Source organism: Pongo abelii, chromosome 1 (assembly GCF_028885655.2).
Source record: "Pongo abelii isolate AG06213 chromosome 1, NHGRI_mPonAbe1-v2.0_pri, whole genome shotgun sequence".
In the NCBI taxonomy this organism is placed as follows: domain Eukaryota; kingdom Metazoa; phylum Chordata; class Mammalia; order Primates; family Hominidae; genus Pongo; species Pongo abelii.
The window spans coordinates 90,309,373-90,337,367 of record NC_071985.2 but is presented as its reverse complement, the minus strand read 5'-3'; the positions used below and the strand labels follow the sequence as shown (position 1 = coordinate 90,337,367).

At 49.0% G+C, this 27,995-nt stretch overlaps 1 protein-coding gene across 1 annotated transcript in view; it reads left to right on the top strand.

Moving 5' to 3' along the window:
- Positions 1 to 27,995, top strand: part of KCNJ9 (potassium inwardly rectifying channel subfamily J member 9) — a 56,075-nt gene that overhangs the window by 15,103 nt on the left and 12,977 nt on the right. Inside the window, exons 2-4 of the mRNA XM_063727183.1 lie at positions 1,279 to 1,391; positions 16,488 to 16,588; positions 17,726 to 17,907. The gene's annotated coding sequence lies outside the window, so the exon portion shown is untranslated. The remainder of the gene's footprint in view (positions 1 to 1,278; positions 1,392 to 16,487; positions 16,589 to 17,725; positions 17,908 to 27,995) is intronic.

Sequence of the window (27,995 nt, the reverse complement as noted above, 5' to 3'; positions counted from 1 at the left end):
CTCTAAGAACTGAACTAGTGATCCTTTCCCTAAAACAAAGACCAGTCATAGCTACAGTGATGATCAGCAGGTTCCCTCAGCAAGTACCACTCCCACTCACTGCTACCCCCGGAAGTTCTTCCTGGAGCTGTCTTTTTTTTGCCTGAGCACTCATTTATTTTACTTGAGAGTCATTTATTCTACTTGAGAGTCATTTATTCTCCAGGATAATACATGGATTTATCAGGGCCTTTCTTCAGTAAGGACACTGTTGTTCTTGTGACTCTCAATAACTTGATCTGTGACTCCCCTTTGCTTTTTGCTACTTTGCTCCTGGATTTCTCTTCCTCAAATACACTTCTGACTAGAAAGGATGCTTCAACCCCCTCCCAGGGGCAGCAGGTACAGGGGAAAGAGAAAAGCTGCGCCCGCAGGGAAAGTGCTTTATCTGTTTTCTCTGTAGCCTCTCAGCACACTATTCCTGATTTGGTCTCTGCCTGCTTCTGACTTTACCCTTGACAATCTTTCACAGGCCCCCTGAACTCCAGCAAAGAGCCTCACTACCTAATCCCTTCTACCTTTGGACCTGTTTCTGCACTGCCCTGCTCCATCCCTACCTGATGATCTCCTTATCTTTCAGAACTCGACTCAAGTGTTAGTTACTCCCTTTGACGCCTTCCCTGACTCTCAAAAAAACAATTCATCTTCTCTGTCCCTCCCATCCCTGCCCAGAATGGGTTTACTTTACTATGCTTGCTCTTGTACATATTCTCTTTTTTTCCCCCTAGATGGGATCTCACTCTGTCACCCAGGCTGAAGTGCAGGAGTGCAGTGGTGCAATCTCAGCTCACCGCAACCTCTGCCTCCTGGACTCAAGCAGTCCTCCCACCTCATCCTCCTAAGTAGCTGGGACTATAGGCGTGTGCCACCATGCCCAGCTAATTTTTGTACTTTTAGTAGAGACGGGGTTTTGCCATGTTGCCCAGGCTGGTCTCAAACTCCTGGACTTAAGTGATCTGCCCACTTTGGCCTCCCAAAGTGCTGGGATTACAGGTGTGAGCCACTGCGCCTGGCCCTCTTGTACATATTCCTATTTTGAAGCATTATAGTGCTTTGAGATGGTTTGTTTATCATTGTTTACCATCTTTGTGCTCCTAATTTAAGACCACTGACTCTGCCTTTCATCTGTTTCCCCAGTGCCTAGTATAGTTTGTTAAGAAAGAGTAAGGGAATGACTGAAAGCCTGATCTGGACGGGCCAAGGCCCCCCTGAGGGCTGTAGTTTTTATCTGCCTCACAGGAGACACCTAGTTCACACAGACCTTCAGGAGGAGCCACTTCAGAGTGCGAGGGGACCCAGGATTACACAGGCTTTGCTAATGCTGCAGATGCCTACGACCCTGTTTTCAGAAGGTAAGAAAATAAAAGCCCAAGATATCAGTCCCTGCTCTCTTCTGGGTCAACTGTTCCATTTGCAGGGGATTGGGGAGAGAATGAGCTTTGTAAACTGCTACAGAGCATTGGAGTTGATTATGCTAAATTAGGTGACTAGAAAAGATGCTTCAACCCCCTCCCAGGGGCAGCAGGTGCAGGGGGAGGGGAAAAGCTGCACCCACAGGGAAAGTGCTTTGTCTGTTTTCTCTGTTGCAAGAGCAAGCTGACTGAAAGGAGCTTTGGGATATGAATACTAAATGCATTCACTTCCAATTGTAAACAAATCCTTTCTTCTCCTACTTGCTGCTCTATTTTGGTTCCTAAAATAGTTAAAGGGACCATCATCCTACCCATTACCCACACTCAAAGCCAGGATCATCTCAAACTCTCTTCTTGCCTCAACTCAACATTTATCTAAAGCCATGTGCTGTGGATTTATTATTTGTGCCTCCTCCCCTTCATTCCATTGTCTTACTTCAGGTCCTAATGCCTTGTGGCTGAATCACTGCATCAGCCTCCTACTCATCTCGTGTCTCTGTTCTTTCTGTCCTGAAATCCATCCTACATTGCTCCTGGGTTTCTCTTCCTCAAATACACCTCTGATCAGGAATCAATGAACATTTATCCAGTACTTTAGAAAGCACTTTCAAATTTTATTCTCATGGCATTCCTATGAGATATTAAGATTATAATCCTTGTTTTATGAATGAGGAAACAGGCTCAGAGAGATGGTGTGACTCAGTAAACTGTGGAATTAGATTCATGCTCAGGTCCCATCTCCCAAATCCATCCACTTTTCATTTTACTGTAATTGTCTTAGTTCTTTCTCCAGCTAAAAACGTTTTAATGTCTCCCCATTGTCTATCAAAGACAGGCCAAACCCAGGCTGGCATATAAGGCCTTCCACAGTCTGCTTCTGAACCTGCTTTCCAGCCTTATCTCCAACCACTTTTCTGCTATGGCACACTGCATATTGCAAGCAAACCAACCACTCCCTGCTCCCTGTTGTGCACACCCATGCTTTCCTGCCTTCCCTGATCCTGCACTTCTCTCTTCCTGGGCTCCCCTTCCTCCTTGTCTTTACCTATCCAAGTCTTATCTTTCACAGTCCAGTTCAAATAACTCCTCTTCCATGAAGCCTTCTCTCATTTCTACAACGTTAAGTAATGCCTCCCTTTTCTGAGTTTCCACGTATGTATATCTATATCCAACTATACCTGTAATGGCACCTCTCTTAGTACATGATGTATCATTTCTATTCTACTACAAATAAGGTCACTGAAAGAAGGATCCAGCATTATATATATATGTTATCCTAAAGATTAGCACAATGTATGACACATAGTGAGTGCTCAAGAAGTATTTTATGATTGAATTAAAAGTAGGAGGGGACTCCTAACCCACTCCAGCCATAGGGGCCAATCTAACTGACTCCATCATCACAGGGCCAGGGAGATGTGGAAGTTCTTGTCCTAGGTAGAATGGATGGAACTTCACTCTGGTCCAGCACTTCTCACTCTGGGGCCTTCTCATTCCCCCTTCTTGTTTGTATCTTCTCTTGATTTTTTAATGATGTTTTCTTTTTTCCTTGTACACATGGAAACCCCAGATAACTAATTATCAACACTAATAGGTATGCAAACAAACCAAATGTTTTCATCTGTATTAATGTTGCCCACTACATTCAGTTTGAGTTGTGTTTTTGTTCATTTATACAATAAACACTTTGTTATTGTTGTTGAAACTGGGTCTCACTCCTGAGTCACCCAGGCTGGAATGCAGTGGTGTGGTCATGGCTCACTGCAGCCTCGACCTCCTGGGCTCAAGTGATTCTACTACCTCATCCTCCTGAGTACCTGGGACTACAGGTGCACACCACCACGCCCAGCTAATTTTTTTTTTTTTTTTAGAGATGGGATCCCACTATGTTGCCCAGGCTTGTCTCAAACTCCTGGGCTCAAGCCATCCTCCCACCTCAGCCTCCCTAAATGCAGAGATTACAAGCATGAGTCATCATGCCCAGCCTCAGTAAACATTTTTTTTTCCAGCAACTACTGGGTACCAAATTCTAAACAAGACAATGGAATTATGGAGATGGATCAGATGTAGATTCTTTCCTTGAAGACCTTGCAATCTAATAAAGGAGACAACTGTAAAACAGGCAGGAAGTGATAAGTGCCATGGAAAAGGCGTCAGCGAAGTACAAGAAGAGCTTGTGAAGGGAAAACTGACATCTAGTGCAAGGGAACAGGATTGGGAAAGATGAGGAAATCCAGGGCCACCCAGGAAATAAGGAAATAAGGATCCATTCATTTTGGTTGAAGCGTTGGGAGCACATGAAAGATCTTAATAGGACACACTGGGAAAACAGTGATGTGCTGTGACCCCTCGACACCCTCCTGCTTTGTGGCCAGCCCCTGTGGATTCCTTCATGGCCAGCTGCAGGGCCAGGGTCAGGCCCTGCAGCTCCTGCAAGGGTCAGATACACAGCCTTGGCTTCCTCCATGGTGCTCTAGCCTGCTAGTCTGGTCTTTTCTTTTCTTTTCTCTTCTTTTCTTTTCTTTTCTTTTTTTATAGAGTCTCACTCTGTCTCCAGGCTGGAGTGCAGTGATGCAATCTCAGCTCACTGCAACCTCCACCTCCCGGGTTCAAGCGATTCTTCTGCCTCAGCCTCCCAAGTAGCTGGAATTACAGGCATGAGCCACCATGCCCAGCTGGCCAGCTGGCCACCATGTTGGCCAGGATGGTCTCGATTTCTTTACATCATGATCCACCTGTCTCAGCCTCCCAAAGTGCTGGGATTACAGGCATGAGCTACGGTGCCCAGCCTAGCCTGCTGGTCATTCTTTCTTAAAGCCACTAGATGATTTCTGTTTTTTGACTGTGGAGTATTTCCTCTTGCAAATGCTTGGTTCAGGGAAATGGAAGGAGAGATGGAGGGGAACTATCATGTATTGAATGCTTACTCTAGACCAGCACTTCATATTTCATCTTTGCAATTCTGTAAAACAAATCTTATTATCTTCGTAATTACTGCTGAGGAAATTGAGGTTCAGAGAGCCCAGGTGACACAACTTATCAGTAGCAGAGCTGAAATTTATGCCTCTTTCTGGCTAGATTCCAAAGTCCTTTCCACCGTAACTTCAAATTAATACTATAGTTTATTTGTCTTCACTGAGCAAACTCAACACTCAACAAGCAGAGATGACACCTTAAGCATAGTGGAGGTTAGCAGGAGCCAGACAGGTATGAAAAATTCACCAGCAGTGATGCCCAGGCTGTATCCAAGGGTTGGAGGTGACGCCCTTCCTTCATGGCTGCTTGATCACATTGTTTCTCTCCTAGTTTTGCATGACTTGTCTTTATTCTCCCCACTTCCTTCATGTGGACTCTCCTCCCAACAGTCTTCTCATCTCTATCAATGGTGCTTCTCTGCTTGTCCTCTCTTTTCATCCTGGCTGTCACTAAAATGTCTCCCCGACCCCGTCCTCCTTCTCACTTCCCTCTTTGCCTTTGTATTGCCTATACGTTTCTCTGGCTGTCCCTTCTTTTCCTTATAGTTTCTCCAGCTTCCTGTATCTCATCCTGGGAATAGTATGCTATCCATCTAATCATAACTCTCGCCTTCAAATTCTTTACCACACTTTATCCTTCTATTCTTCTTCTGTATCCCACAGCCTATGTGTCCATATTAATAGAGATATTCTAAGCCCCAAAGCCTCCTATTCTTCTCCCTATTTCTTCCCTGTAGAAAAGAGCCTTTTGATTGAAGGATCTGGAAATGAGATCAGAAAGGGAGGCAGATTCCTGGAAGATAAGAACAGTGCCTACTATAGCTATTAACTAATCCAATTATCTTAGGTTTGAAGGTCTTTCTGAATCAATCACTGTTTGGTAAAGACAAATGAATAGGTGGATAGAAATAGGGACTCAGCTTGCTCTCTGTCCTACTATCTGTCCATCATGCTCAAGAACCCCAGATCCAGCTCTGTTCTTCTTCCAACCTTGAGGGCTTACATAATCCTTGCAGTACTTTTCTTCCTTCCCTTCCTGTCCTATCCTTCTCCTTCCTCTTCCATGTTGGGAGAGCCCTGTATGCAGTAGAGGGGTTTTGAGCACTATGTCTCAGCACCTGAGATTAGGCTGGTCTCCACACCCATACTTATCTTAGACAGTTGAGCTAGGTGTCTGTCCATGCCCAGCATTCTGAAGATAGAGTGAGAGAATTAGGCTCAAGGATGTGTAAAATCCGCTCAGAACTAAGAGACAGCACTGCTTGGTGGAACATGCACTGGACTGGGAAGTAAGAGACTTGGGTGCCGATCTCAACTCTGCCACTGACTAGCTGTGACCTCAGTCAAGCCTCTCAGCCTCTCGGGTCTGTATTTCCTTCATTGTGGAATAGGGGTTGGTATTAGTTCCACACTTCTCAAACTAGGGCATGCACTAGTGTGTCAGGAGGCACTCAAAGCCACAGGACCAAATTTAGTATATTTCCTGAAGTTATCAATTTTGCTCAGATTTTGAGGGAAAATGTTATTTTAATATTATGCCAACAATGTACAATGAAGTAGAATAAACATTTTGAATGGCTTGAGACAAAAAGAGATTTCAAGGATGTCCAGTGTGTGGCCACTTACAGCTCATCCCTGTAGATTCTAGGGCACAAATTCCCTCTCCTCTGCCTTTCAGGACACATTGCGAGGTCAGTCTGGGAGGTGCTACATTAGAGGATGATTAGGGTCACTTCCTGCTGTAAATCTCTATGTCCAGCCCGAGTTGCCCCCACAGCAGTCTGGTCCCACTCCTCCCCCTGGCCTCGGTGGAGAGAGCAAACAGCTACTCAGCCTCCTCTCACCAACCATATTATCTCTTTTTTGGATACCAGTTCCAACTTGAATAGCGACCTTAGAGTCCTCCAGAAGGAGATCAGTTGCATTGGGATGAAAAAGAAGCACTTCTGGGCTTCCAAGTGTTCTTAATGAGGGTTGGAGAAGAGAAAAGGAAGGAGAGGGGTAAGAGAGGAAGGGCAGGAAGAAAAGCACTGCAGGGTTATGTAAGCCCTCAAGGTTGGAAGAAGAATGGAGCTGGATTTGGGGTTCTTTTCAAACTTGATGTCTTTATTCATTAATCCGCCTCCTGTCTTGCCCCAAGGAAAATAAACAAATAGAAATGGAGCCAGATGCACACAAATCTTGAGGTGGGGAAAAAGAGGGCAGTGTGTGTGTGTGTGTCCTGGGGCCTGACTCTCCAGCTGAATCACTGTTGCCTCTGTCTTCCACTCCCTGGTCTCCTTCCCCCTTTCCCTCCCATCCCCTAGCCCCAGCCTGACACCGAGGCCCTGGCCCACGGAAGAATAGGCTTTTCTTCTCTTGTGTCAACGTTTGGAAAGTTCTCATAGTCTGATCAAAAGAAAGGATAAAAGCCTTCAAAGCATTTCCTGGGAGTTTGTAACCTCTGCATGGCCCTTCTGACCTGCCTGTGTGTTTTCCAGTCAAGAGAGGGAGGGACAAAAGATGGGGCCACATCAGATGCTCTCTGTCCAGACACCACCCCTGCCTGTCAATGTGAGCTGACTAGGACCACTGCCCCTTCCACCTCAATCCCCAAGCGGTGCCTTCTGTCCCCTGCAAGAAAGGAACAGTGTTCTGTAGAGAACTGCCCACAGGGTGGCATCTTGGGGGCCCCCTGTTTCACCGGCTGGAGAGGGAGGAGGACTTCCTGGTTCCTGTGGCAAGTGGGTGCTGCCTCTTCGATGCACCTGCCCTCTCAAGCTTTCACACTACCCCTATTGCATGCCCTCCTGAGTCATCACCCCATCCCAGTATCTGCTGCTAATTATTGTCTGGGCCAGCAAGTCTCAACAGGAGCTGGTCCTTTGTGAGGAGCTTGGCACTAGGCAGGGTTCAACTGAGGACAGAGGCTATACCACTGTCTCCTCAGCTCCAGCTCCAGCAATCCTGGTAGCCTCCCAGCCTGGCCCCATCTGGGTCCTCACCTCAGAAGAACATCTACTGGGAGATGTTAACCCATCCCTCCTCATCTTGACTGAACAGCCAGAAGAATTAGTATCAGTGCTAAGAGTCAGCTGGAAGCAATGGCATCTATAGAAATAACTCTTGTTGCTATTGTTATTCCTGTTGTTACTGCAAGACATGAGATGCTGAAAAGGTTCCCAAGGACACTAGGGAAAATCTCAAGAGGATCCCAGCTAGGTTAGGGAGAGTCAGAGTGATAAACAAGAAGTCTGTTCAGGACCCTCCTTCCTGTGTCAGCTCTGTCTGGATCTCCAATCAGTCATCACCTGGCCCCGAGATTCCCCATGGAAGAATCCATCCCCAACTTATCTCCAAAGACACTAGTTGAGGGGATCAACCTAGTTTAGGTACCAGAAGTATTTTTTCAGGCAGAACCCCTCACGAGAGTGTACCCGCACCCCTAGTCTCTGCAGAGGGGGCTGGCCAGGTTGCAGATGGGGAGTGTGGAAGTGGTGGAGGTGAAAGGGAACTCCTGCAAATTTCAAGCTTCACCAGCGATTTACCACTCTCCACCCCATGCGGAAGACTGACCTCCCCAACCATCAGGGGGTGAGGCTCCCCAGTCCCTTGGGGCCACCCTTGCCTGCGCAGTTGCCTGTCTCATAACCTCACAGCCCCCACCCCCACTCCAGCTCACTCCTTTTGCTATTAGGTTGAATTCTATGAAATCGTCCATTTAATACATGGGTTCCCTATTGGCAATATCAAAGGGTTCAATCTAACGATACCTAATAACAGTAAAAATAACAGTAACAATCACCTCTGTAATATGGGGTTTTGAAGTCTACAAAACACTTGTATAAATTCAGAATTACTCCATTTGCCCCACACAGCCAATCTGAGGGGGGGCGGGGGGCAGTTAAAGCAACAGGAAGCAGGAAGCTCTCTCCAGTGTCACAGCTGACCTTCCCATCATTAAATCCAAGGGTGTCTTCTCAGCCCTTGACCCCAGCAGTCTCTGCTGCACTTGAGACTGATGACTGACCGGTCTGTTCTTAACACTCTCTTTTGGCTTTTATTGAGGTGTGGTGGGAATCCACTGATTTTATCCACCTTGATTAGCCATTAAGTAGCTCTGCCATTTCTAGGCTTTGTGATTTGGGACAAATCACTTAAATGCATGAGTTTCTATTTCCCTTATCTGCAAAAGGGGCATAATAATACAGAGGTGACGGGAGAGTTCCATGTGATCATATGTGTGAGAACGCTGCATGGGTTGTGAACACTACACGTGTGCACAGTCTCACTGTTACTCTCGGACACCATGTTCTTGGGGTTCTCTCTCTACCTCTCTGTTTACTTTGGATCATCTCTCTTGCTGTAATCTCTCCTCTGCACCTTAAGTGTTGGTGTTTCTCAGGAATCTATCCACTCTTGGCTCTCATCCCTGACCACTGTACTCCATCTTCCTCAACTACTTCCCCTGCTCTGTGGATTCCACGTCACCTCTGCCCTGGGTGTCCAAGTACTTACAGGCTCCCCCTACCTGGAGCATTCCAATTTTAACATGTTCAGACTCAGCATCCTGTCTCCTCAAAAGAGTCTCTTTTGTGTTTTCCTTCTTGTTCACAGAATTACCCTCCACTAGGTGCCCAAGCCTTAGAATTACCCCTGCTTTCTCTCTTCCCCCTCATCTGATTGGTAACTAGGTCCATCATTTCTTTCTTCACGACTCCTCTTCATGTCCATTGAGGCTGCCCTAGTTCATTCACTTGAGGTGTTGCAATGGTCTCCTGGTCCTCCTGCACCCAGGCTCACCATGCTCACCTCGGTCCTCAGCTGCCACAGTACACACATTCTGACCCCATCACTTGGCTTTAAAATCTTCAATGAGTTCCCACAGCTTTCGTGATGAAATTCAAACTTCTTGGCAAAATCCTTCAATGTCTGACTCCACCTTACTGTTCACAGCCTCCCCTGGAATATTTTCCCTGTGCAGCCCATATTCTAGCCACCTGAAACATAGCCTGTGCTCCACTTGTCTGTCTCCATGTCTTTGCTTGGGCAGCTCGCTCTACCTAGAACACCCTCTGCCTGCTCCAAGACTCCCCTCCAGACTGCTGTCTTCCCTTTCAAATCCCCTTCCTCCTTCAAGGCCCTTCCCCAGTGCCCTCTCCACTGTGGAGCCTTCCCCACCTCCCAGGTAGAAATAGTTACTCTCCCTCTATGTTCCCGGGACATTTGCCACATCATCCTTTGTTCTTCTCTAGAGATTGTGAGCTCTTTGAAGGCACAGACTGTATTTTAGTCACTTTTGTAAGCTGTTACCTTAAATTTAACCTAATTGGTTAGTATAGAGGGAGGAATTAGAATCTCTGGGTGATTCTGGGCTGGGAATGTCAACTATACAGCATGTAAGCCATCACTCATCACCCCACCACCCCTTAGCAGATAACACTAATTCATCACAGTGCTTTTTATCTGACTGAGCCTCAGAATCATCCTCAATATGGTGATACAGAGAGTCATTTTCAATCAAATGGAGTTAGCCCAACAAATGAAACCTATTTCTTATGCTGGCATGTCTGAGTCACAAAGGTCCCTATGTATTCTCCTTTCCCGCTATTTGCCATCCTGTCTGTGTCACTTACTAGCTAGGGGAAATTCAGTCAATCTCTTAATCTCTCTAGAGCTCAGCTTCCTCATCTAAGGAGGCAATAAAACCTTCCACTGTGTGGTCAGGATTACAAGATTTAACGCATATGAAATCTGTAAGGCCCTTATGCAAATAAAGATGTTATTATCCTACTTTGCAGATGAATGAAAAATATTACTGAATTAGAGAAACTAAGGTTCAGAGACATAAAGTCACTTGCTGACATTTATTTAATGGCAAAGCCAGACCCCATGTCTCCAAATCCTGTGGGCTTTTCCCTCACGTTGCCTCTCCACACCCCAGTGGCCTTGATGATGCTCAAGTTACACCATTCCTTCGATCTCCTTTCTCCAGGTGAGTTGTGGGGTAAGATTTACTCTAGCCCCAGAATTGAAGGGGACTTCCAACCCACTATTCTTTATCCCACCTCTCTATAATTCCTCCAAAACCCTCTCAGCCTGCCAAGAGGTGGGCAGGTGTGTGCTGAGGACTGCTGAGTAGAGCCAAGTTCCTTAATTACTATCCTTCAGCCTCTCGCCCTCTTGTCTGCCCCCAGCCTCAGGAGTATCAGGCAGCTGACAGCCTTCTCAAGGCCCAGGATGGCCAGGGCCCTGGAGATAATGTTCTTGGGCTGAAGGCTACTGACTTGTCACCTGATCTACCAGAAGAGTTTGAGAAACTAGGGAGGGTATGATGAGGCCTATTCCTTGGAGTCCCAGGGCCAAGACAGGGTTCTCCACCTGAGAGAAGGAGGGGAGGCTGACCAGATCCCAGCTGAAGGGCCCTTCTCTATACACTTTCCTGTCTTTGAACTTGAAGTGGTGTTGGCTGGAAATGAGGGGAGGCTTGGACCTAGTTGGTGGAGGGCCCGAGAGGTAGTGGTGGGTAGGGGAGGCAGAAGAGCTACTCCCTATTGTGAGAGCACCCCCAGGGCCAGCTCCTGTAGAGGCTATTTCATCAGCTCCGCGCCTTCCAGGAAGGACCATCCCCATCTTCCCAAACAGAGAACCTTTTCTGGACTGCTTCTTAATCTGTATTTTGTTCATCTTTGTGTCGTTCTCAGTGCCTGGTATTTCTTGACTTAAAATTTTGAGCCTGTAGGATTGATGTTCTACATCACTTTTCCTCCTTCAGGCCCCCTTTTCCATGTGCCACCTGCTTCATCCTTCGGAAGTCCTTCCTCTGAGCTTCCCATTGAAGTTTCAACGTTTGGACACTTGGGGGCACTGAGTCAGTTTCCCTAGCTCTTCTCTGCAGGCAGTGCTCAGCCCCACCCTGTCAACACTCTCCCTACTCTCTACAATGAGAGGGGCAGATGGAGAAACTGAGGCCCACAGTGGGAGTGCTTAGTAGGAGTGCCTCAGTGATAAAATCCAGGGTCTTCTGTGGAAGGCACATCTCTCTCTAGTGGTGAGAAAGGACAGAGGCAGAAAACTTCGGGCCTAAGCCAAAACTTGTACAGAGGCAGAGAACTCTGAACTTAAATCTTCTCCCTGCACTGGCCAGGTCATCCTAGGGGAGCCCAATGCTTCCTTGTGCTCGTGTGACCAAGGACAAGAGAAATTAGTCTTGGGAGAAAGGATGAACGAAAAGTAGGAAAAAGAGGAGAGGAAGTGGAGAGACCCTATCTCTGAAGCCCCTAGAATTACTGGTGGAACAGAGTCCTTTATGACCTGGTCTCTGCTGACCTCCCTAGCATCAGTGTTCTCTATATGTACCCACCCACTTCACGCATCCATCATGTCCCCAGCCACACAAAACCTCTGGGTTCTTGAACAGACCAAGCTTTTCTTAGTAAATAATGGGGCCTCTTGCATGGAACACTCTTCCTTTCCCACCTTGCTTAATTTCTGCTCCTCCTTCAGGCCTCAGCTTAGATGTCACTTTCTCTGGAAAGCCTTTCTGGATGCCCCCACCTGCAACATGTGCTGCTATCCCCCTGTGTTCCCACAGTACCGTGAACTTCCTACCTCAGGCTTTAGGGTGTGCCAGGCATTGTGCTGGGTGCTCCATGCCGTGCTTCATCCTAGCCTCCCTAGGGGGGCAATAGCATTGCCCTCAGATGAATGGGTGGAAACTAGACTTACAGGGGTTAACTAACTTGCCCAGGAGTACTGCTCATAGGGGTGCACTGCAAGTTGAACCCAGGCCTGCTTAAATCTGCTTAAAGTCTGGGCTTCTCAACTTGCTACTGGACTGTGTCACAGAGTATTCATGCTGGGAAGCCCTCTACGGTCATCACGTTCAATACCCACATTTTACTAAAGAGGAAGCCAAGGCCTAGAAGAGGTGGGTAATTTTCCCAAGATCACACTGCTAGCTGGTAGCTCATGTTATTTTACATCAGAATCAGAGCAACAACCCTGGCCTTCTTCTTCATCTCAACTTATCTCTTCCTACAAGATCCTTTTCCTCACCCTGGGGTCCGAACGTGCCAGTTTCTGTGGAGCCAACCTTGGAGCATTATCCACAGAAGCTCTTCCCCAGCCAACCCCAACCACAGCCCATTATCTTCAATCTGGCCCTCCCACCTAGTAGGTCTCAGGGTCTCCCTCACCCCTGCAGAAGCTGGCCCAACAAGAAGAGTTAGAATAAGCAGCAAATAGTGAGGTCCACAAGGAGGAGACATTCAGTGATGCTCTTACTGGGGTCTGTGGAAATGATCAAGGGATTCCTTTGAGGCTGCTGGAAACCCCATAGGGGCTCTGGGAGTCATTGGAACTATCTTCCAGGCCACTCAAGCTTTGTTCAGTAGGTGACTAAAGGGGGACTTTTCCTTCTCATCAGGGCAATGAGTTCTCCACCTCTTTCTGTCCCTCCCCTTATGCCCAGGGAATTCTTCAAGTTAAGTCAAAATTTACCTGTTGCTATCTGAGCAATTTCTTCTTATTTGTACCCTTAATGGAGCTGGAGACGCAGAGGTACTCTGTACCTGTCATTCATATTCAGAAAATTGAGCCTCTTTCCCTGACAGGTGTCCTCTCAGCTCCCTTTCCTTCTTGGGGCTCCTGTTCCCTGCATGAAGGGCAGCCTCTGACCCTTACTCAGAGAAGTCTAGGGAGCTCACCATGACTCTGGGAGGCAATCTCTCTGCCCCCTCTCAACTTTTTACTTATTCCTTATCCACATTCCTCCCTTAAGAAGGAGGATGGGGTAGGGATGGCGTGAGGACACTTACTAGATACAGAACTAGATTCAGAGGTGAGTGTCTCACTGTCCTCTGTCTCCTATAGTAACTAACTGCCCGAGCATAGTAGGGAAAGCTGAAGTTACATACATTGGGCAGTTCTCTTTCTCCAGCAGGGAACATTTGGAGGCAAAAGAATCACACCAGAGTATAAGGGCTGGGGGAGGTGTGTTCCTGCACGAAGGAAGACAGACGGGTGAGGCAGCTTAAGGAGAATCCAGTAGCCAGAGGGGAAGCATTTTAGATGAGGGGAAGGGAGAAGGAGTAGAAGGACCCTGAGGTTCTCCCATGCAATTTTGATGTGAGGAAACATCATAGAGATTAGCACTCAATAATATTTGCTGATGAGCAAACCAATATCAGTTTAGTTCTCTATCTAACAGAGTTTCTGCAACTGTGACCCCATCCACCCTCCCAGGCCCCAGCACAGCACTGTGCAGTCAGCCCTCAGGTCTCCGGGATCCCAATGGGCCTTCCTCTCTTCCCTTTTTAGGGCATCTGCTCCCGACTGCTAGAAGATGCTCTGGACCAGAATAGCAGGCGAGCCATAGATACAGCCTACAGATCCTCATGCAGACGTAGGATAATAACTGGAAAGGCCAGTGCTAGGCAGCATGAAGGACTTATAATTGATAGAGATCCCCAACTCCAAACCCTAGCTAAGAAGGCTGTGGGGTTACTTTCCAGTGATCCAGAGTTCGTAGCAGGAGTGGAGCCGGTAGGAGGGTGGGAAGTGAAAGGAGGTAGGCTCACTCTGCCTAGGAGTAGTGCAAGGGTCAAGGTGACCTTCAGAGGTTCTTTCTAGACCCAGAGGCCCACTTAAGGCCCCCAGACCCATTCTTCTCCCCACCCCTTCCCCTCACCATGCCCCCACTCCTTCCCAAAAAAAGGTGGCTAAAAGACAGCTTTGTTGGAATTGTAGATAGGGTTGGGGGTGGGGTCATCTGAGTGAAACCAAGAAACAAATAGTAGGGGGGAAAAAAACACAAAAAAACTAGCGGTGAGAGACCTCCATTCTAGTCCCAGCCTTGCCACCAGCTGCCTGGACACCATCATCTTACCTCTCAGAGCCTTGCTGGGAAAATTATAACTGTTCCATCTACCTCCCAGGGCCAGGAAGGGCTAGGAAATACCTATGTGCCCTGGGCAAATGCAAAGACAGACACACTGGACCTGTGCCAGCGAGGCCAGGTGGGGCTTTCTTTATTCACACAGAGCTCAGTCCAGGGTACTTGACTCAGCTCTGGGGTGGGGGGCCTGGCCCACCTAACTGCCTCCATGGTTGAGGCAAGAATGGGAGCCTTGCTTAGAGTGCAGCAAGAGGCTGTGTCCATGGTTAACGTATAAGCAGGTACAGTCTGGGGCAGCGGGACATTCTCAGCCCCAGGGCCACATTCTTAAGGTCACAAGTGCAAACTTGTTATAACCTGTGTCAGAGCAGCAGAGGGCAGCAAGGGCATGGGGGGAGGGACATGGTGCTGAGATGCCTGCGGCCGTGGAGGGGGTGCAAAAGGGAAAGGGGGGTGGGGTGGAGGGAGGGTGGGTGTGCAGGTGCATATGCCAGGAGGTGGTGGTGTGGACGTGCAATCTGTGTGCTGGGGTCAGTATGTTGTGTCTGGGCACATCCGTTTGGGTGTGTGTTGGGAGCCGTGTGTGGGGCCGCATAGATGAGTGTATGCCTGTGTGTCTCTGCATATATGAGCCCCGGGGAGTCCTGTGGTGGGAGGAGGAGAGGTGGCAGCCACAGGCCCAGGCTGGGCATATGGAACTGAGGAGTGGGCAGGCTCTGAGTGCCCCTTCCCCTTCTCAGGCCTCACAGAACCTGCATTCCAACTCCTCCACAGACTGCCCCCGCCCCTGTGAGCCTAGGGCCTCTCCCCTCTGTGTGCCCTCTGCAGCCTGCCCTGTCAAATGCCCATCTCCCCAGCCTGCCCAGAGAGTGGGGGGGGGTCACCTCCTGCCCATCCCCCCTGGCCCAGGGCCCACTCCCCCGTGCTCTCTGGGCCCTCCGGACACTGGGGCAAAGGGGGGGGTGGTGGGGAAGGCTCTGAAAGCAGGTGACTGTTTGGGGGAACTAGGGGACAGAGCCCCCATTGTGCCCGCCCCGGAGCCGCCTCAATGGAGCTCCCTGGCACAAAGGGGCTTTGACAATGGGCAGGACATTAGTATGCAGAGCCAGCCCCTCAGCCTTCTCCCTGTCCCACAGCCGAGAGGCGGGAGCTGGGGAACTGCTGGTAGAGGGTGAGGGGGGCCCAGGACTGAGACTGAGGAGATCTTGGCCCACAGGGGCTCCCCTGGGGGCACTGCCCAGGAGACAGGGGAGGAGACTAGACCAGGGCCTCCAAACCTGCCACTCGCCAGAAAGGACTTTCCAAATGGAAAAAGCCATGGGGACTGGTAGGAGTGGAGCGGGAGGGGCTGAGGGATGCCAAGCCCCTTGGTCCCAGGCTGGGCTCTAGAAAGAAGTGGGTGGGCAGTCTAAGTCCTCCCACGTTTTGCCTCAGTTTTACCATCTATGCAAAGGAATTGTGTGGGCAGGAGAAGAAAAACGGAGTAATACATAGCAAGTTCTCCAACCCCAGCAGGAAGGGCATGTGTTCAGGGTTTGGGGTCTTTGGGGTTCTACTTCCTTGGGGTGCCACCTTCTTTGAGATCTCCACCTGCTGTGGTTCTGGAGGCTGAAGAAGCTACTACAGGGGAAGCAGGGGTTAGGGACAAGAGTCGCCTGCCACCTGTGCTCTTCCAGGGAATTCAACCCGAACTAGTGAAGGTGGAGCTGGAAGCCCAGCTCAGGGGAATTTGGCTGAAGGGCCAATGAGCCAGGACTAGCTCTTCCCATATATGTCTAACTCCCCATCTGCCTCCTCCTGTTCTACAGTCTGTGGGGAGAAGCTTCCCTTCTCCTGCCCAGGGAACCCCAGCAGGCACCCCTATCCTCATTAATGCCCTCAGCACCACCAACTGCCTTTTCCAAGGCACCATGTTGTGCCTTGTGGTGCCTCAGCACAAAGGGCAGGGCCAGAAGGCGTGATCTGGGGAGAGGCTTCTGAGCCTTGGGTGGTGGGAGAGCTGAGAGGAGGGCAGCGAGTGGGACTGAGCACCTCATGAGAAGCAGGGTCGCCCAATCACAGACTTCCTACGAGCCCCAGGAAGAGAAGGCTGGGGACACTTTGCAGAACTGCTCCCCACAAGGCAAGACAGAACAATCTCTGGGCTTGACAATGTCTTCCTAGCTTTCTTTCTCCTCTTTTCAGTTGCTGTCAATGTTGGAAGTTCTCCCTGCTGTCTGCCCTCAAGGCTTCCCACTGTACTGCCCTGGCCCTGGGCTCACCTGAGATTGCTGGGGAAAAGAAAGGTAAAGTCTGCTTCCTTCCCCATCTTAGGACCTTGCTCCTCCACTCTCCACAAAAAAATTCTGGTGGGGAGAGCAGAGATGGAGTTAGGCCTTAGAACTCCTGAGTTCAGGGCCCAACAACTCTCTCTGGGAACTTTCACAGGTCACTTTCCCTCTCTGGGCCGAGCTCCTATGTGTAGCATTGGATGGATCTCCTCTGCAGCTCCCTGCCTTCGGGACAATGCACAGTGGATTCAGGGGCAAGGCTCTGGAATTTAATGAGAGCTCACATCATTGAGCACTACACTGAGCCCTTTCCTATTACGTCATTTAATTCTCAACAACACTAAAAGTGGGTGCTTTTTAAAGTCTCATTTTATAGATGAGAAAACTGAAGCACAGAGATATTTATAATTTGCCCATGGCCACATAGCTAGTGAGTAGTAGAACAGAGGCAGAACTTACATGATGAACCACTACCCTATACTACCTCCCTGGTGAGAACATTCAAAAGACCATGGCAGCTGAAGGAAATCGACGAGGATATTCAAATTGGCCCAGGTTTTTGAAACTGTTTTCTAAGGTTCCTCTAGACTAGCGGTTCTCAAAGTATGGTCCCTGGACCCTTTTGGAGGGTTCCTGAGACCCTTTCGGAGGCTCTACAAAGTCAAACTTATCTTCATAATAATGCTAACAATACATTATTTGCCCTTTTCACTTTCATTATTTCACAGTGTTCAGTAGAGTTTTCCAGAAGCTACATGACATATGATATTGCAACACACTAAATGCAGAAGCAGATGAGAAACCAACTATCTTTGATTAAGCCAGACGTTTAAAAAGACTTGTGAAAATATAAGACAATGTCACTCTTATTAACTTTTTGTTTGTTTACTTTAATACAGCTGTTTTTCATTAAAAATACGTCATTTTGTTAACATGCAATAATTAATAATTATTTCATGTGTCCCAGTGTTCATTTCTAACACAGTAAATATTCATAGATAGAACCCACACAAACCAAAGGTCTTTGGAGTCTTCAGTAATTTTTTAGAATGTAAAGTGGTCCTGAGGTCAAAAAGTTTAAAAACCAGTGCTCTAGACTTTAATACACTCACCCTCCCCTCTTGCCAGTTGCCCATATCTTTTTTATCACAGGGTCAACCAGGAGGTTTAGACACGTGGAGAAGGAGTGTGCCTGGCTCTACCAGTTGGAACTGGGATCAGAAGTGGAGCTCAGGAGGCTGGTCCAGGGAGAATGCAACGCTAAGAGATCAGACCTATACCCCACTTGGGAGGTGATCTCACATGTCTGCCACCTTGCAAGCCCCTGCTCAGAGGTATGCTCAGGACAATGGGGCTGCCTCAGACTAGACTGTGACCTTCATCCCCCTTTTTCACTCCAGAATGCTGCTGACAAGCCCAGCCTCAGGCTGGAGTCAGACTGCCCTGGTGAGGGGAGAAAGGCTCTCTGGGGCCTACATACCTGCATTTGTGTTGGGGGGGTGGGTGGAGCAACAATGCTTAGAAGACTATAAATTGGGGGTTCTAGGGCTTGTAGTCTTAAGGTGAAGCCATGTCTACAGGATGGGGTCATTAGTAGGAGAGGGGTTTCTCTTGAGGTCTCCTATAGAATTAGATAATAGGATCCTATACACACCCTGCTGCAGGATGCTCACATAAACCTCCAAAGTCAGGCTCCTCCCCCAAGAGTAAGCGATCAGAAATGTTTCCTACCTAGAGTCAAACTGGACAGTAGCTACTCTGTGTCTTAGGAGGCAGGCCCTTTGCTGGGTGCCAGAGGGTCCAGAGAGAGAAGAGATGCCTTTGCCAATCTGACGGAGGTACAGGCCTTACCCTAGAGGAAACCCCCGGCTAATGAAGGAGACAAGATGTCTCCTCCAACATCACCATGCATGGAGAACCCTGGGCCAAGTTGCAGATGCAAGTAACAGCAAGATGGCAGAGCAGAGAAGGAAACAGGAGAATAGAGGTCTGCGGGAGGGGTGAGACTTGGAATGGCCTTTGTGAGGGCCCAGAGTGCGGGGAGGAGCATGGCTCAGAGACTGCCTGGGATATGCTCCCCAGGAACAGGGTCTGAAGAGTGCAGTTCCACAAGATGTGGGGCTGGAGGGGATGGGAGAAAGGCATAAAGTCTCCTGAAGACTGTGATTGGGAAATTTTTATCCAATGCCAACAGATGTGTCTGGGTAGAGAAAGGGCAAGATAAAACTGATGCTAAATGATGACAATTCCAGTGATAATTTCATTATAGGGTACAGGGAAGGAGTCGAGGAGAGAGGGGGCTGGAGTCAGGGAGGTCATTAAGGAGGCTGCTGTGGGCATCCAGGCTGATGGAATGAACAAGCCAATCAGGAGACACAAGAAGAGGAGGGCATATAAACCTGAGAGAAGCTGTGGGGGCAAACCTGGGCCGGGAGAGGGAGAGGCAGGATGAAGAAGAAAAGAGCGATAAGCAGGACCATGGGAGCAGGAATGAGATGTGGGGGTTGTCTTGACCGACAGAAGTCTTTGGCTGAAAGAGAAGTTGCTGAGAATGGGGAAGGAGACTATTTGGTGAAAGCTCAACAGCTCAGTTCTCATTTATTGAATCTGAAGACAGGACATCTGCTTGGCAAAAACTTGTGGAAAGCAGGGGCTGTGGGTGTGGAGACCCCACCTCAAGCGATGCCCAGCCTATTGGAATCAAGGGAGGAAATGCATCTTAAACTACTTGATAATTCTTCTACCTTCCCAAACCCCAGAAGGGTGGGAAGAAAAAACCTAGGACAGAATCTCAAAACAAAACCCACAATGAAGGGCTGGGACAAAGCCCAGGAACCAGGAAAGATGACACAGTAGAAAACGTTAGAGTGGTGGGAGAAACGTAATGGCCCACAACTCCACTTTTTATAGACTAAGGACCATTCCAAGCCCTTTACAGTAGTCACTGTGCATCCTCACAGCAGTTATGAGCCCTATTGTGAGGATGAGACTTCCTTAGCTACTAAGTGGTAAACCAGGACTGAATCCCACAAAGTCGGACTCCGAGGCCATGCTCTTAACCATAGTGCCTGCTGTCTCTCAGAGCGGAAAGTAGCCCTGGAACAGCAAGAGAGAGGTGCAGCAGCCACCCAGGGGAGGCCCCTGACAGTTGTCATAATAATCCCTGCACTCTGAGCTCCATCACTCCTCTTGGAAGCTTTAAGGATGGGCTTCTGTGTTTGGGGATTTGGTTGGTGGTTTTTGTTTTGTTTTGGTTTGTTTTTTTGGTCCAGAAAGTGGTCTCTCTTTCCTTCCCAGTCTCCATTTCAAATGTCTTTCCTTTTCTGGGATGTGCTTCTTGAGATCTAACCTAAGTTCTTCTAGCTGCAGCCACAATCCTTTCCCCAGGTGTTCTGCCATCAGAAAAGTTGCACAATGGCCATGTATACCCTTTCTGTGCTGCACCTTGTTGGAGGCTTGAGGTCTGATTCAGTCCTCTCTAGCTCCTGCTTCTCCAACCTCCTTCTCCATGCCACAAAGTTCTGTTCTTACTTCTCTCTCACATTCCAGAGCCAGCCCCTCCCTTCCCCCACCACCTCAAATCCAGGCTCCAAGCTGGCAAACACCCACGGGAGGGCATTTCCCACAATCCCTTTCTCTTTGCCCTTTCAAGGTTCTGATGGGGAGGGGAGGAAGAGGGGCCACCAGATGCACTCTCTCCCTAAAGAATGGTGGCAAACATGTAGGCTAAACTCAAATGAGGGAAGAAAAGCATTGAACTCAGCCTGCCGGAGAGACTGAGGTGACATGGCAAACTCTCATTCCCAGGAGCTGCCCAGCCAACAACCCATCATTGGGTGCTAAAACACTTAGATTTTAAATCTCCCTTTCCTCTCCAATCTTTCTGTAGTTTCATCTCAACAATGTGCCTTGGCTGATTCCTTCTCTGCCCCCTTCCAGGGCCCCACTGCTATCCTGGACAGCTTGGCCTCAGCCTGGACAGTAGCACTGACCAGTCAGGCAAGAGAAGAATCTAGGCCGAGGAGGGGAGGGAGAGTGGAGGTTTTTTTCTTCCGTCCTAAATAACCTGTGGCTGGAAAGTTTAGGGACTCCATTGCCCAATGTCTCTTTTCCTCCCCACCAATGCCAGGAGGCTCAGCCTATCTTTCCATCTTGTGTGCAGAAACCAAGCGTTTTACTAGGAGGCTCAGGAGTATCCTTTGAGGAAACAGATCTTTCTGCATGACCCACCCCCTAGAGCTTTAAACCCCCTATCCCACCAATCACAGAATGACTCTAGAGGACTTCATCTGAGCCCACCATGATCCAAGTGTCCCAGCCTCTCTGGTCCCTAGGAAGGTCAAGGGAAGGAAGGTCCCTGGGTCCTCTGCCAGTCACTTCCTTGTAGCTCAAGCCAACCAAGCTGGAGCTGTAAATGAGCTTATGCACAGTGATGCAGGTGGGAGGGAGCTAGAATGTGGTTCAATGGGGCACACGGAGGAGATAGGGGATACCAGCGGGCAGATCATTAATCCCCTCACACAAACATATGCACCCATAGACTGGATGTGGGTCAGATGTTGGGGGAGATGGATTTTTTTTTTCCTCAGGGTAAGGGATAGCAGAGGGGTTCTGCATTAGAGCCACAGAGGGGCTGGAACCATAACCCTGCTACCCCTGCCACTCCCACTCCCCACCCACCCTCCATCGGTGGAGTCATTGCCATTTGATATCCGCTGAGACAACTTGGCTGCTCAGGCTCTGAGTGGGGGGTGGGGGGATGGCTCAGAAAACAGCAGCTCCTTTCAGGATCCAGGTTGGCAAGGGCTTTGGGAGGCTGGACCAGCCCAGATCACCCCCCAACACCCTCTCCCTCCCTTCCTCCCTTGCCACTACCACCAAAGGACTGCGGGGAGGCAGCGGGGAAAGGAGTTGGCACTGCCTGGGCCGTGCCTATTGCCTCCGCAATCCAGCCCTGGACCCTCTCCCTGGCATGATGCCTTCCATCCCCCTCCTCCCTCGTTTCTTCCTCCCTGAAGAACCAGCATGAGTCAGGATGCCTGGTTCCTTCCAAACTTGGTCCCTTATACCCAGTCTACCCCCAGAGAAATTTACAAGCCCTACCACTTGGCACAGGATGGTACCCACCATCATGCCGGGAATATGTTCAAAAATCCTTGGAGATTAGGGAGAGAGTTTCAGGATGAAACTAAATTGAACTCAGTAGTGGCTGCCCAGCCCCTCCTGGGGCTAATTTCATGACAACCACTCTAGGCCCTCCTCAGCACCCTTAAACAAGGCTATCTCTCACATGGGGGCCCTAAATCTCCCGTCATTATCTCCCTCCCACCCAGACAGCCTAAAGCAGTCCCAGTGGGGAGAAAAAAATTCAAACACCACAGCAAGAGCAGACTGGCCAGACATCTTTAGTCAGAATTTGTATTGGTAAGCAACAGAAGCAGGCTTTAAGCACTGGCCTCTTTGGGGTCCAAATCTGCACCAGCTTCTTCACCATCTCCATTTCCCCATCTGCCTCACCCTGCCTGGGGTACTCACTGGAATTAAACTTCAAGACACCAGAACCCACTCTCACTTTTTCCCAGTGTTGTCCTTCTACCCATTCCTGGGTTCAGCTCTCCTCCCCCAAATCAGGAAGTTCCATCCTTCATCTGTTCCCTAACACAAGTGCCCTGGGTTAGTTCTGGTGAGAGGAGGGATGGAATGGGAAGGGGCGTCTCCGTCTGGAGGGTGAGTTTATAGAACCCAATCTGCCCTTCTCACTCTAGCAGAAGTGGCCCTGCTCCTTTCCTTCTGGAAATCTCAGTGTGAAACAGCTGGGGTGAGGGTGAGGGGCAATGGGGAGGGATGTCTTAAAATGGGAGCCACTCAGAATGGAAGGAAGAGATTGGGTGGGCAGGGGTCTGGAGCACACCAGGCTTTGGTGTCTCCCCGGTTTAAGCTGCCAGTGTCTGTTTTTCTCCCCATGTGGGAACTAGCGATCATGGGTGTCACTATGTGACTGTCACTGTATGGGGAGTGGGGGAGGGGCTGGGGATGGGAGTAACCTGTCCACATGGGGAGGAGGGCGCACTGTCTGGTGTGCCTGTGTATGGGGTGCCTGGTTATGCGTGGTTGTCACTGTATTAACTAGAAGAGTGGGGATGCAACTGCTGGTCTGCCCAGTGGGAGGGGGCATCGGGAAAGCCCCTTCCTTAGATGAAAGGGCTGAGGTGACCAGCCTGGCTAGTTTCCTCGTGGGGAGCCCTTCCCAGGAGGCTCCATTTGGGACTGCCGAAGGCGGGAGGCAGGGGAACAAGACGGTACCGCTGAGGCCAGGCAGGGTAGGGACTGAGGAGCTGGGACCCCGATGTCTCTGGAGAGTTAGGGGGACAGGACCCGGCCGGGGCGGCAACACTCCTTCATCAGGGCCAGGGTCTTACCTTGGGTCCGAGGTGGAGTGGCCCCTTGGATGGGCCGCGGGGCAGCGGGACAGATGGACGGACGGGGCGGGCAGGAGTTAGGAGCAGAGCTGTGCGACGGGCCGGGCCAGGACTCTTAAACCCGGAGCTGGGATCAGATAAGGGCTTGTCCGGGGGCCGGGGCCGGGGTCGGGCCGGCCGGGGGCAGAGCTGGGCCGGGCCGGGCCGCCCCCTCCCTCCGCAGCGCCGGAGCCAAACTTTGTGTGAATGGAGGGGCCCGGAGGGGGGCCGGGCAGGCGGGGGGGGGGCCCTCCGGGCGGACCAATGGGAGAGTGGAGCGCCAGGCTCGAGCCGCCGGGATTGGAGGGGCTTGGGCAGGGGGCGGGGCGTGCGGGGCAAGGAAGCGGAGACCCAGACAGCTGCAGGCGCAGAGAGAAATACCCAAAGACAGAGACCCAGACAGACCCGGGGAGAAAGAGAGATGAAGAGACGATATGCGAAACCATAGGAGCTGAGCTGGCAGGGTGACAGGGGAAGGGAGAAGGAAGAAAAGGGAGGCGGTCGTGTCAGAGATGGGTTACGAGAGCTGGAGCCGGGGGGCGGGACTGGGGCCGAGGTAATGAAGTGGAAATGAATTCAGGACCGGCCCACTCGTCCTGCAGGCAGCGCCGAAGGCGGCGCCTGGAAGTGAGATTGGGGCGGAGTAGGCCTGGGCTCCCTGGGCCACAGGACTGTATTTTTGGGCACAATTCCCGTGTTGTTCACCGTCTCCTAAGTCCCAGGTGCGGTGCTGGGTGCGAGACGCGCAGCACACCGTGCCCACCTGCAGCGGCTTTCTCTGTAAGGAAAGATAAGGCCGGAACCCGCAGCGAAGTGCGGGAGGTACTGAAGGTTTTAAAAGGGAGAGGTCATTCTACTCAGAGGGCTCCTAGCAGATGTGGGAGGAAAGAGGTAACATCTGATTAGGGTCCCAAAGGAAGCAGAAGATTCAGGTGCTGAGAGATGGTCCCCAGGACTCTGTTGCATTTAAGGCAGAGGGAACAACATAGCAGAGTCCTGGGGAGACGTGAAAATACAAGTTCACTGGGAAACAGCATCAAACTGTCCCATTTACTAGATTAGAGTGCAGGGTGATGGTTCTCAACCCTTTCATCACCAAAGATTTCTCTAATTTTCTGAATCTATGTGCTGAGAGGTTTTAATTCACCCCCACCCCCAACATTTATTAAAGAAGAATATAATTATTTCCTCATTTCTGATCATCATAAACATTTAACTGCTAATCAAGTGTTACCATATTGAGTTGCTATAAATTCAGGTAAAAAAAGGAAAGAAACTAGGAATGTAGCTTAGTTTAACCGCTAAAAGCCATAAGATAAGTAAATGTCCATTCAAATAGCCTCACTGGAGAAGGTGGAAGGACGGGACTAAAGGTTAGGCACCATAGGCAGTGTTTGTGTTAAGGGCAACATCCGGAAGAAACACAGAGTTGTGCTGATTTGTGATCAGGCCAGAGTTTCTGTAGGCTACGGAGAGCAATTGAAGGTTCTTGGGAAGGATGGAGTAGGAGAAAGCTATGGAATTTTAGGAAAATTAATCTGGAGGTGACAAAATAGTTTGAACCAAGGGGATATAGTAGGCAAGTAGACGATAGAAAATAATTGCAATAATACAAGCATGAAGAGATGAGAGCCCAAATCAGTGTGGCAATGGTGGAAAGTGGAACACAGAAAATGAATTGGAGTACAGAAAAATCAAAAGAAAATGAAAAAACTTTGAAGCCAACTTGACATGAGCAAAAGAGGGAAGCTTCAGAGATCATACTAGAGTCTCAAGTCAGGTGATCAGAACTGCGAGGTCATTCACAGGCATAGGGGAGCCTGGGTGGGGATCACACCTGGTGAGGAGACTGAGGTGGGGGAAGAGGAAGTGATGAGTTCAGAGCTGGAAGCTGTGGAGAGGGGTCAGAACCAGAGAGAGAAAGGAGGTCATTGCTGCCAGGGCAGGGTGAGTTGAAGCTGTGAGAACAGGGTAGCTCCCAACAAAGACTGCACAGAGAAATGAGAGCCTGGCACAGAGGGAACACCTATGTTTAGGGATGGGAAGAAGGACCCCCAAAGAGTGAAAGAGAATCCACCACACAGGCAGGAAAGAGACAAAGAAGGTGAGATGTCATGGAGCTAAGAAAGGAGAGACTGTTAAGGAGGAGGTTCTAACAGTGCCAACAGGTACAGAGAGAAGGGGCATTGGGTTTGGCAGTGACAAAGTCTCTAGTGACATTTGAGAGCAATTTCAGAAGAGTGAGCAAGGTGGGAACCAGATTACAAGTTACCACTAGAAAGTGAGAAACTGTTAGCAAGTATAGGTTACACTTTTGAGAACTCTACTCATAGAGAAGAGAGAAATAGAAACCAGACAATGTACTAGAAACAGGCCAGGCGCGGTGGCTCATGCCTGTAATCCCAGCACTTTGGGAAGCTGAGGTGGGTGGATCACCTGAGGTCAGGAGTTTGAGACCAGCCTGGCCAACATGGCAAAACCCCTCTCTACTAAAAATACAAAAATTAGCCGGGCGTGGTGGCACACGCCTGTAATCCCAGCTACTCGGGAGACTGAGGCATGTGAATCATTTGAACCTGGGAGGCAGAGGTTGCAGTGAGCCGAGATCACGCCACTGCACTCCAGCCTGGGGGACAGAGCTAGACTCTGTCTCCAAAAACAAAACAAAACAAAACACAAAATAAAAAGAAAAAAGAAACAGTCTTCCAGTTTTGCTTCTTCACACTCCGAACGCCCTCTCTTCCTAAGTCAATATGGATGAGGGGCTGTGGTGAGATGGTCTGAGGGCCAGCCTGCAAGGCTGGTATAAGAACTTTAAGTTTCAAAAAATAGGACATCCAAAAGATCCTTAAGGGGGCCACAGTCTTGACATTCACAGACAGAGAGGACTTAGGCAGGGGTGTCCAATCTTTTGGTTTCGCTGGGCCACATTGGAAGAAGAAGAATTGTCTTGGGCCACACATAAAATACACTAACACTAACAGTAGCTGATGAGCTTCAAAAAAAAAAAAAATCACAAAAAAAAAACCCCTCATAATGTTTTAAGAAAGTTTACAAATTTGTGTTGGGCCTCATTCAAAGCTGTCCTGGGCTACATGCAGCCCACAGGCGGTGGGTTGGACAAGCTTGGCTTGGAGGCTTTGGTGGAACTCCAAAATAAACATGAAGAACACCACAGAAGAGAAAGCAAAGGGACCGTAATGATGTATGGATCATTAACAGACATTTATTGTGCACTTATTATTTTTCCAAAAATGTTATCCATGCATTTAGCTTCAACTACCACCCATGTATCAATATGTCCAGCCCACCCAGATATCCATTTCAAACTCAACATATTTAAAGTAGAACATGTCACCTTGCTCACAAGGTGCTCCTCTCCATTTATTCTCTATCGTGGTAAATACACTATCATCACCCAACCGGAAACATGGCAGCCATCTTAGATTCTTCAATCTTCCTCACTTCATCTCCCTTATTGAATCAATGCATCTGTGTTCTAAATAGCCTCAATATTGTCCCCTTCCTCTCTATTCCACTATCATTGCTGTAGTCTAGGGCACCATTACCTCTCACCAGGTAATAATAGTTTGGATCTTTGATCCTGCTCAAATTTCAAGCTGGATTATAATCCCCAATGCTGGACATGGGCCTGGTGGGAGGTGTTTTGATCATGGGGGCAGGTCCCTCAGTGGCTTGGTGCTATCTTCATGATAGTGAGTTCTCGTGAGATCTGGTTGTTTAAAAGTATATGGCAACATCCCCCATCAACTCTCTTGCTCCTGCTTTTGCCATGTGATGTGCCTGCTCCTGCTTTGCCTTCCACAATAAGTAGAAGCTTCCTGAGGTCTCCTGAGAAGCTGAGCAGATTTCACCACCATGCTTCCTGTAAATCCTGCAGAACTGTGCGCCAATTAAACCTCTTTTCTTTATAAATTACCCACTCTCTGGGTTTTTTTTTTAATTTTTAATCTTTTTTTTTCTTTTTTTTGAGACAGGGTTTCACTCTGTCCCCCAGGCGAGAGTGCAGTGGTGTGATCACAGCTCACTGCAACCCTGAACTCCTGTGCTGAAGCAGTCTTCCTGCCTCAACCTCAAACGTAGCTGGCACTACAGGTGTTCACCATTACACCCAGCTATTTTTTTTTTTAACTTTTAGTAGAGATGAAGAATCTCTATGTTGATCAGGATGGTCTTGAACTTGTGAGCTCAAGCAGTCCTTCCACCTCAGCCTCCCAAAATGCTGGATTACAGGCTTGAGCCACCATGCCCTGTCTCAGATATTTCATTATAGCAACGCAAGAATGGCCTAATACACTAGGGCTACTGCAGCAGCCTTCTAACTACTCTTCCTGCCTCCAGTCTTCCTCCACTCTAATAATTCTTTGGATTATGAATTTCTTTATTTAAAAGTAATTAAGCACCAGTAAAGTACATCTCTCTGAAGCACACATCTGACCATATCACTTCCAAGTTTTAAAACCTTCAGTAACTGCCAACTATCTATAAGTAAAGTCCAAGTTCCTTACCCTGGAAGAGAAGGCCTATTATAACCTGGACCTGGTGCCATTCCAGCCTTATCTTCTTCCACTGCCCCTATACACCCAAAGCTACAGCTACTTCTTTTAATACTGAAGGTTCAGTCTTATGTTCTCTTTCTGTGTCTTGCCCCTTGAGCCTTTCTCATTTACATAGCTCCAACGATTGTCCCTGAGTGATGCCCAAATCTCTACCTTCAATCCTACACTCTCTTTGGAGCTCCATATTTCTAGTTGCTTGCAGGGCATTTACATCTTGACTTGAAAGTCCTCAAACTGAACTCAGTACCTTCCTCCCCAAAGGTGGAAGTGCTCGTGACTTCCTTAGTTCTGTGTTACTCCTGGTCAATTAGAATAAAAAACTACAAGTGACCTTTACTCTTCGCCCTTGTCTTGGGCCTATTCCTGGACATGTCAATTAAGCCA